At 42.1% G+C, this 12,907-nt stretch overlaps 1 pseudogene; it reads right to left on the bottom strand.

The window, feature by feature from the left end:
* Positions 1–12,907, bottom strand: part of LOC100752576 — a 33,357-nt pseudogene that overhangs the window by 19,025 nt on the left and 1,425 nt on the right.

Genomic DNA, 12,907 nt, shown 5'->3' with positions numbered 1-12,907 from the left:
CAACTGGAAATTGTGACCTATGTCTGTAACCCCACTAGCGAGCTTGCAATGATAAGCAGACTACTGGAGATTGTTCTCCAGGTGGTCTAGCCAAATTGATGTCTCTCAGATTCAGTAACACACCCTGTCTCAAAAAAATCAAAGATCGAAAGCCAATAGAAGAAGAAACCAAGTATTGACCTTTGATTCCTAAATGAGGATGTTCCAACACATACCCACACTAAACACAAACACACACACACACACACACACACACACACACACACACACCACTGCAACACTGGCACAAACACTACATACACAGGCACAGGCATGCATACATACTATACACACACCATACACACATATACCACATACCCACACATGCACAGACCAGTATATACCTGCACAAGCACACTACACAGTACACTCCCCCCCCCACACACTACATATACACACAGACTTATACACACACAAGAATATACACTACACACATACTTGCACACACACCACACACACAAGCACACACACTACACACACAAGGCAGGTGTACATTCACACACACATGCACACACATGTGGACCCATATACAAACACAGTCCACACATGCATACACACATACACAAACAGCAAAAGAGGAGTTATATCACTAATTGCTAACTTAATGATTTTAACATCAAACCTTGTAAGTATCCATTTGGAAAAGGCACAAGAAACAGTTTAGGGTCTGGATGTGTCACCTACTTTGTCATATGATTCCCGTTTTGGCGTTAGGTACTCGGGTTTTGACTTCCAGGTCATCGGGACTAAAATCCTTACATCCCTGAAATAAAATCTTCCTTTGCTGGCTTCAAACAGGTAAGTAGAGGCTTGAGATACCATTTCCTGACAAAATTAAAGGTGCATTATGGTAACAATGTAAAAAAAAAAAAAAAAGCACGAACGTTTATACCCAAACCAGGATAAACACACAGGGCTCCTCTTCCTCAAATATGCTTGCACAGCATAACTAAAAAATGGGACATGTTTTACTGAATCCTCTAATGTATAACCTCATTTCCATATGCCCAAGCCAACTCTGGTTTTCACTTGTCCTCCCCTCCAGCTGGTGGTCAGGGTGGGGATGGGAATGAAGTCTCTGAGTAGGGTACTAACATGCTTAGGATCACAGTTCTGTAGGCAAGTTCTTTATTCATCAATTTTCTTAGACTTGGGTTGATTAAACAAAATGGGGAATTTAAGTGCGGTAACATTTGTATGTGATGTTAATTAGATTGTTTTTGTTTTAGTTGTGGTTATCATCCAGGTAGAATGTATATATAAAAGACCAAGTTATAAAATATATTTTTTGAAAACTTCATATATAAATATGAATCTACATCACTCCCTCTTTATTACCTCCTCCAACTCTTCCCATAACCTCTACTCTCCCCACCAAGATCATCACCTCACCTTTAACTATCATTGTTGCATATATGTATACATTTCTTTTTTTTATTAATTCAAGTTAGGGAACAGGCTTGTTTAACATGTAAGTCCCTTCTCCCTCTCCCTCCCCTCACCCTCGTCCCTTCTCCCCATCTCCAACCTACCCCCACCCCATCCACCCACCACTCCACAGGCAGGGTAGGGCCCTCAACAGGGGCTCTGCAAAGTCCACCAAATATTTCTGTGCTGGGCCTGGGCCCTTCCCCATGTGTTCAGACCAGAGTGTATCCCTTCACATGGGATGGGCTCTCAAAGTCCCTTCTTATACCAGGGAAAAATGTTAATCCACTTCCAGAGGCTCCCTGGAGTGCAGAGGCCTCCTTATTGACATCCATGTTCAGGGGGCTGGATCAGTCTTGTACTAGCCTCCCAGATAGCATCTGGGGTCGATATGCTTTCCCTTGTTCAGGCCAACTGTTCCTGTGGGTTTCTTCAACCTGGTACAGACCCCTTCGATCTTCATTCCTCCCTCTCTTCAAGTAGGTTCCAGATTTCAGCTCAGTGTATTTCTGTGGATGTCTGTCTCTGCTTCCATCAGACACTGGATGAGGGCTCTAGGATAGCATAGAGAGTAGTCATCAATCTCATTTTAGGGGAGGGGCTTTTAGGTTATCCTCTCCTCCACTGCCCAGACTGTCAGATCGTGTCATCCTTGTAGGTCTCTGGAGATCTCCCTAGTTCCAGATCTCTTCTCGAACCTATAGTGGCTCCCTCTAGTATGGTATCTCTCACCCTGCTCTCTCTCCTCTATTTTTCCCCCGACTCAATATCTCTGCTCCTCCATTTCCTCTCCTCTACTCCTCTTCTCCTGCTCTTATTGTGGCAGCTCCCTCTCCCCTACCCTCATGCTCCCAATTAGCTCAGGAGTTCATGCCACTTCCCATTCCTGGGGTCTATTTATCCCTTAGAGTCATTCATGATTCCTAGTTTCTTTGGTGAAGAGGATTATAGGCTGGTAAACCTTTGCTCTATGTCTAAAATTCATATATGAGTGAGTACATACCATGTTTGTCTTTTTGTGATTGGGTTACCTCACTCAGAATGGTTTCTTCTAGTTCCATCCATTTGCCTGCGAATTTCAAGATTCCATTTTTTCTCCTGAATAGTACTCCATTGTATAAATGTACCACATTTTCTCTTTCCATTCTTCAGTTGAGGGGCATCTAGGTTGCTTCTAGGTTCTGGCTATTACAAATAATGCTGCTATGAACATGATTGAACATATGTCCTTGTTGTATGAATGTGCATTATTTGGGTATATACACAAGAGAGGAATGGCTGGATCTTGAGGTAGACTGATTCCCATTTTTCTGAGCAACCTCCATACTGATTTCCAGAGTGGTCTTACAAGTTCACACTCCCACCAGCAATGGAGGAGTGTTCCTTCTTCTCAGCATCCTCTCCAGCATAGGTCATTGGTATTTTTTATTTTAGCCATTCTGACAGGCGTGAGGTGGTATCTCAGAGTTGTTTTGAGTTGCATTTCTCTGATGGCCAAGGATTTTGAGCACTTTCTTAAGTGTCTTTCAGCCATTTCAGATTCCTCTGTTGAGAATTCTCTATTTAGTTCTGCACCCCACTTTTTAATTTCATTGTTTGGTGTTTTGGTGGCTAGCTTCTTGAGCTCCTTGTATATTTTGGAAATCAGCCCTCTATCAGTTGGCGCCCAATGACCCTGCGACCTGGGAAGAGCCCACTGGGCACCCAGCAGCGGCAGGGGGCACCCTGCCGCAGCATCTCCACAGTGAGTTACCCATACAGCCTCTCCCTCCCCCGAGGCCACCCGCCTGAATCACCCGTGCAGCCAGCATTGGTCCTTCCAGAGCGCCGGTGAGCGGGGGCACAGCTGAAGCCACCATTTGCGCTCCCACCGTGCAGCCACCGGCGCCTCTCCACCCAGCGCAGCTCGGACCTCTGACTCCCGCCGTGGTATTTCCACACCACTGGGGTGAGTCCCGCCTACCTGCCAGCCTGCCAGCCTGCCAGCCTGCAGGAGATGGGCCCCAGCTTTGCCCGGCTCCCTGGCCGCCTGGAGAGTTCTCCTGCGCACTCACTTTAGCTACCTGTGTGCACTTAGGGCCTGAATGCAGGAGCTGCCTGCTCGTACAGCAGAGGGTTTTCAGCTTTCATCCACAGGGAAAGCACCCGCTTCATGCTGCTACCATTCCCCTGTTCCCGCCTGCCTGTCTACACCTGTGGCCGCCGTCTGCTGGGCCAGACCCTGGCAGGGTAAGCTTTTCAACTCTGGCTGTGGGCACAGCCACCTGCCTGACACAAATACCCGCCAGGTATGTTCTAAAGATTTCCTTAGCGGCAAAAGCAATTTTTCTGTCCGATCCTACTCTAGATAGATGCGGCTGTGCCACCTGCTGGCCAGACGTGGTTACTGCTCCCGGAAATGGAATTACCAATAAATATGGCTGCATTTCCTTTGCAGTTAGACAAGTATAACATATCTTGTGCTTATATGCATTCACTGCTGGAGGAGCAAGCTGACTTGCAAAATATTGGCTTGTATGTCTTGTTAGCTGTGACTTTATTGATTCACGTGTCGTTGTTCCTCAGGAACAGAAGGAAGTCTGATTTCTCCACCCACTTGCAGGACATACAAGCCTTCCATAGCCAGCTTCTAAATGAATCAAAATTTACCTATTCATTGCTTCTTGAGCTGTTAGAACAAAAACTGGATGATGGGCTTCGTTCAATGTTCTATATGATGCAGGCAGATCTGTCTACTACTCAAGCTGAAGTGCAGCACATTTATAACAACATAAAAATAGACAGATGCTCCATCTTAGAGTCTTTACAGGCTGATCAGGCAAAGGACCGTGATGAGATTCAGGAACTTATTCAGACCTTACAGATCAAACAGACTACAGACCATGAGGAACTGAAATCTAGTTTAGGGATGCTACCAAACTAAACGGGCTACAGACCATGGTGCCTTAATGGCTAGGCAGGCAGCAGACCGTGAATCATTGGAGACAGCATGCAGCTGCTTAGAAACTCAGCTAGGCTCTCTCTCCTATTCCTTTGTTACTAAGGTGTAAGATACCCAGAATAGGCTTCAACAATTAGATAATGCCACTAAATCAATGGCTGGGAAATGTGAGAGGGACTATAATGAACTTAGAACTGAGCTTCAAAGATTACAGGAGGAGTTACAGACCAAGGTTACCAAACTGGAAATGTCTACCGAGTTCATGGCCCAGATGAATCGCAACCTTGATTCTAAATTTCAATCTCTGGATGGCTATTTCCAGGCCACCCGAATGCTAGCTAGGGATGAACGTATTTACCCGTCCAGAAAATCTTACAGGAGAATTGTTGAAGCAAATTGTGGATTCCGCATCACACCTTGAATCTTTTATGGTGGATGAGATTAAAGCCTCTCATGAGGAAATTCTGACCAGGCTGACATATCTTGAACAAGGAGACACTGACTCACTCCGATCCGAGATGCACAATTTGAGAAGGTATTTCAATCACCCTAAAGCGGTTACACACACACCTTTAGTCTACCCAGCCATGGTGGTGGACAAGCAACCATCTAAAAAACACTCCCAGGGGCAGGCAGCATATACGTGGCAACAAACCCAATTAAAGGATCTTAGGCACATTAAAGAATCGGTTTTCTTGTATGGTCTTCATAGCCCATATGTAAAACAGCTGTTGCATTCATGGGCACCTTTAACAGGGTGACGCCCGCAGATTGGGTAGGATTGGCATCAGCTATCCTTGAGAATTCTTGCCTAATTGAATGGAGGGTGTTATTCAGGGAGGAAGGCAGACTCCTAGAACGGCAAGCCCCCAGGGACGGAGTTGATGCACCCCTCCAAAAAATCCTAGGAGAAGGTTTTTATGCTGACCCACAGATTCAGGCTGAATATGATGACCATATGCTGTCCCTATGCAGGACAGCAGCACTAAATGCATGGGACAAGGTTCGTGAATCAGGAGAACAACTAGAAGCTTATGCGGAAATAGAACAGGGACAAACAGAACCATTTAAAGACTTCTTAGACAGATTGACCAGAGCAGTAGACAAACAGGTAACAGATCCAACAATAAGACATCCAATTGTGTATAGTTTAGCTTATGACAGTGCCAACCCAATGTGCAAAAGAATACTTTTGCCTCTAAAGATCAGATCAGCTCCACTAGAAGAATGGGTTCTGCATACTGCCCATGTTGACTGTATCATACAAGATGCTGGAATCTGGGCAGAAGAAGCTGTCCCAAGAGGTTTCAATAGACAACAGGAGATTTGAAAAGATAGCAACAGAAGGACTTGGGAAGGAAGAGCACCTTACAGGGGCTCACACAGGTACCGAGAGTCCAGTGCTCATTGGCACCATGAACCAGAGCCTCACATAGGAAGAGCATGCTCCAGGAGTCCACAGAGGCGTCAGGAGAATAGATGTTTCAGCTGTGGTAAAATAGGACATATAAGGAGAAATTTTAGACAGAGAAATTCTAATGATTCCCCACGTGACAGGTCATTGCCCTCTGGGTTATGTAGGAGATGTGGTAAGGGCAAACACTGGACTAACGAATGCAGATCAACTAGGGATTTGCAGGGGAACCTATTGACGTCGGGAAACTCTGAAGGGGGCCTCCAGCATACCCCTGCCCCGAGAACAGTTCGATCATTCCCAGTAACAGTGGAAGACAATCTCTCGCAGGACGAATAGATAGTTCCTTGCCTATGGTGGAAAATGACACTTCTCTAGAGGGTAGTTTGAATAGTGACAAAGAATCACATGTGACTCGTGAAAATGAGAAACACATATTTTGGCAAGCTTCTATTAATGATAAAAGGCCTCAGTTGAAAGTTAAAATTAATAATAAAGTTATTTCTGGCTTAGTGGACACTGGAGCTGACGTAACTATTATCGCTCAGAAAAGTTGGCCTAAAAAATGGCCGCTTAAAGAGGCAAATGTACAATTTTTAGGTATTGGAACTCTATCTAGAGTTCGACGGAGTGTTAACTCGGTGGTCTGTATTGGACCGGAAGTACAAAAAGGAATACTGAAACCTTACGTAGCAGATATTGCTATAAATTTATGGGGTCGTGATTTATTACAGCAATGGAATACTCAAATTAACATCCCTCCAGTGTCAGATACGAATTCTAGACAATCACTGGATAGTAGAAAGGATCGGGTAAGATGCCATGGAAAATGGTTACCAACTATCCAGGCTGTACAGACACTAATACAAATGACAGGCCTTCAGAGGAACCAAAGGCCCTGCCATTGAAATGGCTTACAGACGAACCGGTCTGGACAGGGCAATGGCCTTTGACGTCTGAAAAGCTTGAGGCTCTAGAAAAGTTAGTATAGGAACAGCTAGAGGCTGGTCACATAGAGCAATCTACCAGCCCTTGGAATTCTCCTGTATTTGTCATCAAGAAGAAATCAGACTAGAGAATGCTGACAGACCTGAGAGCCATAAATATGGTAATTCAGCCTATGGGCGCTCTGCAGCCTGGAATGCCATTGCCTTCCTTAATACCTAAAGGATGGCCGATCATAGTAATTGACCTGAAAGACTGCTTTTTCACTATACCATTACAAGAAAGCGATAGAGAGAAGTTTGCATTTAAAGTGCCAACTCTTAAAAAATCACAGCCAGTTTGGAGATACCAATGGAAGGTTTTATTTCAGGGGATGCTAAATAGCCCCACCTTGTGTCAACAATTTGTACAACAACCTTTGGAAATAATTCGTAAAAAAATTTCCACAATCTCTTGTTTATCATTATATGGATGATATTCTTTTAGCAGATTCTAGTGAGGAAACTTTGGAACGTATGTTTAAAATGGTGAAGGAGGTTCTGCCTAGATGGGGTTTACAAATTGCCCCAGAAAAGATACAAAGAGGAGATTCTATTAACTATTTAGGATATAAGATAGACTTACAAAGAATCAGACCTCAAAAGGTACAAATTAGAAGGGACCGTTATCAAACTCTTAACAGTCTTCAGAAGCTACTAGGAGAAATTTCTCAATTACAGACGATTATTGGTGTGGAAGGACATGACTTAAAGCATTTAAAAATGGCACTAAAAGGTGATAAGGACTTAAACAGTCCACGAATAATATCTGCTGAGGCAGAAAAATAGCTACAATGGGTAGAAAACAGAATATTGGATGCACATGTAGATCGGATAAACCTTGATCTAGACTGCATTCTGGTTATCTTGCCATCCAGAGAATACCCTTCTGGGATTCTGATGCAGAGGGAAGACACTATATTGGAATGGATATTCCTGCCACATAAGCAGAACAAAAAGTTAAAGACGTATATAGAAAAGATTTCTGATTTGATTTTAAAGGGCAAATTAAGACTTCGTCAGTTGACTGGGAAAGACCCAGCAGAGATTATAGTACCTTTAACTAATGATGAAATTTCCTCCTTAAGGAAGGATAATGAATATTGGCAGATAGCTCTCACTGACTTTTTGGGAACAATTAGTAACAACTATCACCAAACCGACAGAATTAAATTAATAAAAAAGACAGTTTGGATTCTTCCACACATTGTAAGACAAACTCCCATTTCTGGAGTTCTTACTTTCTACACTGATGCTAACAAAACAGTTAAGGCTGGTTATAAAGCACAGGTGAGGTAAGTAAAGTAGTTCAAAGTCCATATACATCTGTACAGAAAGCAGAATTATATGCAATTCTTATGGTGCTTATGGATTTTACGGAACCTCTTAATATAGTTACTGATTCCCAATATGCAGAGAGAGTTGTCTTGCACATAGAGACTGCAGAATTTGTCCCTGATAATACTGAACTAACCTCGTTGTTCTTGCAGTTACAGGAAACAATCAGAAACAGAAATAACCCACTGTACATTATGCATAACAGATCCCACACGGGTCTGCCAGGCCCACTGGCACAAGGCAATGACCAGATCGATCGTTTATTGATTGGCACTGTGCTAGAAGCCTAAGAATTTTATAAAAAGCATCATGTAAATAGCAAGGGTTTAAAGAAGGACTTCTCCATCACTTGGCAACAAAGCAAGGAGATAGTGAGAAACTGTCCTACTTGTTCCTTTTATAACCAAACTCCACTGCCAGCAGGATGTAATCCTAAAGGCCTTCGGAGGAATGAGATCTGGCAAATGGATGTCTTTCACTTTACAGAATTTGGAAATTTGAAATATGTGCATCATACCATTGACACATTCTCAGGTTTCCAATGGGCTACTGCTCTCAACTCTGAAAAAGCTGATTCCGTTATTACACACCTACTGGAGGTGATGGCAGTTATGGGCATACCGGCGCAGATAAAAACTGACAATGCTCCAGCATATGTCTCCACAAAAATGGAACAGTTCTTCAAATATTATAACATTAAGCATGTCACAGGTATACCACACAACCCTACAGGACAAGCAGTCGTTGAAAGGTCTAACAGGACACTTAAAGAGATGCTCTATAGGCAAGCTGGTAAGTTGAAACCCCCCAAACATAGATTGCATAATGCTTTATTAACGCTAAACTTTCTTAATGCCAATGACAGTGGACAAACAGCTGTGGAAAGGCACTGGACTACGGAAATAACTGCTGAACTGAACCAACCAGTGTATTTCAAAGATGTGCTGACCTCGGTATGGAAACCTGGACATGTGTTACGTTGGGGTCGGGGTTTTGCATTTGTCTCCACAGGAGAAGAAAATCTTTGGATGCCATCAAAATTGATCAAGATTCGAGTTGAGGAAGACAACCCTCTCAACATGGATGACTGACAGGTATTTACTGAGGAACCCTACTCTAGAAGTCAAAGGACACTACATTTGTGGATACTTAAGGAAAGAACGTAGCTATAACCATCGAACAAAAGGAATGTGCCATACGGTAAAATTTACAGCTGTCTCTCAAATAACTCTATGTCTCTTCATTTCCTAGTCCCTATTCAATTAAAATCGATGCTGGATTTAGAGTTGAATTTGGCTTTCCTACTCTAAAATCCAAGCATGTTATTTAACAACATTTAAAAGTTTCTGTGTTATATCAAGAAGCCAATTGCTGTAATACAGAATAAATGAAGAATAAGAGGACTATCTTTGTCTTTTCTTGGCTCTTTCTTTCAAGGCCTACACCCTCTCATAATTGTTGTTCTTCAAGGATTGCCTTTCCCAGTACACATACATCAACAAGCGAACTCAAACTCATGTTTGAGTTCCATACAGCCAACAAGAACCAGCCTGACAGCAATCCCTGCATGCTCCGGAAAAAGAATTGGACTACACCTCCCCAACTGCACTGGATTCAACTCACTCCGTTTCGACTGACACTCCAACCAGTACCTCGAGTAATGACTTCAATCAAGTTGAGGATTTCAACGTAGATCTTCAATCAAACAAATCTCATCTGACATGGACTAGACATAACTCATTAGAGACTTTCCCTGTACTAGCATTTTTTTTCCCACAGGGCCCCCACATGACTATCATCATTCCATTTCAGCAGGAAGTAACCTAGAAGATGCTACTCTCCCGTTCCCCATTATTGTTTATTAGGATAGTGTAAGTCTAGTTAAGAATGACCTTCTTATTGTTTAGAGTTAGGATTGGAAGGAGGTGTTCAAGTTAGACAACTTTTCCACATGACCTTAAGACTTAGCTGCAATAGACATAGGATGTGCCATAGCAGATTATTGTATCTTCTTATATTTCACCTTTATGATTGTTAGTTTTGGATATTTTACACCATTAAGTTTTAATCCTCTTTTAGACTAAAAGGGGAATTGTAGGGAGACACCCTAGCCCTGCCCAATAGTCCTGGGACAGGTGTCAGGTGGACCCGGGACTCACCCATAAGGGCATGGTGAAGGAAAGCCGAGGTGACTTAAGGGAGCTTCTTAAGGGATGCACGGGGGGACCCTAGCCCCTTTTCTGGCCGCGCTTGCTGGGCTCCTGTAACCTCGCTCTGGCCTGCATTTTGCCCTGGTTTTTTCTTGAATAAAGAGACTTTACCATCCTGGGTTACAGTTCATCTTTTGGTGCACGCTCCAACCTTTATTCATCATCTGGGTCTTCAATTCGATTCCATTGGTCTATCTGTCTATTCTTGTGCCAATACCAAGCTGTTTTCAGAACTATGGTTCTATAGTAGAGCTTGAAGTCAGGGATGGTGATGCCTCCAGAAGATCTTTTATTGTAAAGAGTTGTTTTTGGCTATCCTGGGTTTTTTATTTTTCCATATAAAGTTGAGTATTGTTCTTTCAATGTCTATGAAAAACTGTGTTGGGATTTTGATGGGGATTGCATTGAATCTGTGGATTGCTTTTGGTAGGATTGCCATTTTTACTATGTTAATTCTGCCATTCCAAAAACATGGGAGATCTTTCCATTTTCTGGTATCTTCTTTAATTTCTTTCTTTAAAGTCTCAAAGTTCTTATTGTACAGTCTTTCACTTTTTTGGTTAGTGTTACCCCAAGATATTTTATGTTGCTTGTGGATATTGTGAAAGGTGATGTTTCCATGATTTCTTTCTCATTGGGTTTATCATCTGTATATAGTAGGGCTACAGATTTTTTTGAGTTAATTTTGTATCCTGCTACCTTGCTGAAGGTGTTTATCAGCTGTAGGAGTTTCCTGGTAGAGTTTTTCGGGTCACTAATGTAGACTATCATATCATCTGCAAATAGTGAAAGTTTGACTTCTTCCTTTCCAATTTGTATCCCTTTGATCCCCTTTTCTTGTCTTATTGCTCTAGCTAGAACTTCAAGTACAATATTGAAGAGATATGGAGAGAGTGGACAGCCTTGTCTTGTTCCTGATTTTAGAGGAAACACTTTGAGTTTCTCTCCATTTATTTTGATGTTGACTATTGGTTTGGTGTATATTGCGTTTATCATGTTTAGATATGTTCCTGTTATTCCTTTTCTCTCCAAGATCTTTATCATGAAGGGATGTTGGATTTTGTCAAAGGCTTTTTCAGCATCTAGTGAGATGATCATGTGGTTTTTCTTTTTCAGTTTGTTTATATGGTGGATTACATTTATGGATTTTCGTATGTTGAACCATCCTTGCATCCCTGGGATGCTGCCTACTTGATCATGGTGGATGATTTTTCTGCTATGTTCTTGGATTCGGTTCGCCAATATTTTATTGAGTATTTTAGCATCGATGTTCATGAGGGATATCGGTCCGTAGTTCTCTTTCTTAGTCTTACCTTTGTGTGGCTTGGGTATCAAAGTGATTGTAGCCTCGTAGAAAGAGTTTGGCAATATCCCATCTGCTTCTATTGTGCGGAACAGTTTGAGGAGTACTGGTATTAGCTCTTGTTTGAATTTCTGGTAGAATTCTGCAGTGAAGCCATCTGGCCCTGGGCTTTTTTTGGTTGGGAGGCTTTTGATGACTGCTTCTATTTCATTAGGGGTTATGGGTTGATTTAAACTGTTTATCTGATCTTGGTTTAATATTGGTAAGTGATATTTATCCAGAAAACTGTCCATTTCCATTAGATTTTCGAATTTTGTGGAGTACAGGTTTTCAAAGTATGACCTGAAGATTCTCTGGATTTCTTCAGTGTCCATTGTTATATCCCCCTTTTCGTTTCTGATTTTGTTAATTAGCATGCTCTCTCTCTTTCTTTTGGTTAGTTTGGCTAGAGGTTTGTCTATCTTGTTTATCTTCTCAAGAACCAACTCTTTGTTTCATCGATTCTTTGTACTGTTTTCCTAGTTTCTACTTTATTGATTTCAGCTCTCAGGTTGTTTATTTCCTGGCGTCTACTCCTCATTGATGAGTTTGCTTCTTTTTGCTCTAATACTTTCAGTTGTTCTGTCAATTCTCTAATGTGACTTTTCTCCAGTTTCTACATGTGGGTACTTAGTGCTATGAACTTCCCTGTTAGCACTGCTTTCAGAGTGTCCCATAAGTTTGGGTATGTTGTGTCTGCATTCTCATTAGATTCTAGGAAGTCTTTAATTTGTTTTTTTATTTCTTCCTCAACCCAGGAATGGTGCAATTGGGTGTTATTCATTTTCCAAGAGTATGCAGGTTTTCTGCCATTCGTATTGTTGCTGAATTCTAGTTTTAATGCATGGTGATTTGATAAGATACAGGGGTTTATTTCAATTCTTTTGTAACTATGGAGGTTTGCTTTGTTGCCTACTATGTGGTCAATTTTAGAGAAGGTGCCATGTGGCACTGAGAAGAAGGTATATTTTTTGAATTTGGATGGAATGCTCTATAGATATCCGTTAACCCCAGTTGGGTCATAACTTCTTTCAGATCCTTTGTTTCTTTGTTAAGTTTCTGTCTGGTGGTCCTGTCTCGTGGCGTAAAGGGGGTGTTGAAGTCTCCTACTATAAGTGTGTGTGGTTTTATGTGTGGTTTGAGCTTTAGTAATGTTTCTTTCACAAATGTGGGTGCCTTCGTATTTGGGGCATAGATGTTCAGGATTGAGAC

Source organism: Cricetulus griseus (genome assembly GCF_003668045.3).
Source record: "Cricetulus griseus strain 17A/GY chromosome 1 unlocalized genomic scaffold, alternate assembly CriGri-PICRH-1.0 chr1_0, whole genome shotgun sequence".
In the NCBI taxonomy this organism is placed as follows: domain Eukaryota; kingdom Metazoa; phylum Chordata; class Mammalia; order Rodentia; family Cricetidae; genus Cricetulus; species Cricetulus griseus.
The sequence above is the reverse complement of the archived record's forward strand: the minus strand, read 5'-3'. Positions and strand labels throughout refer to the sequence as shown.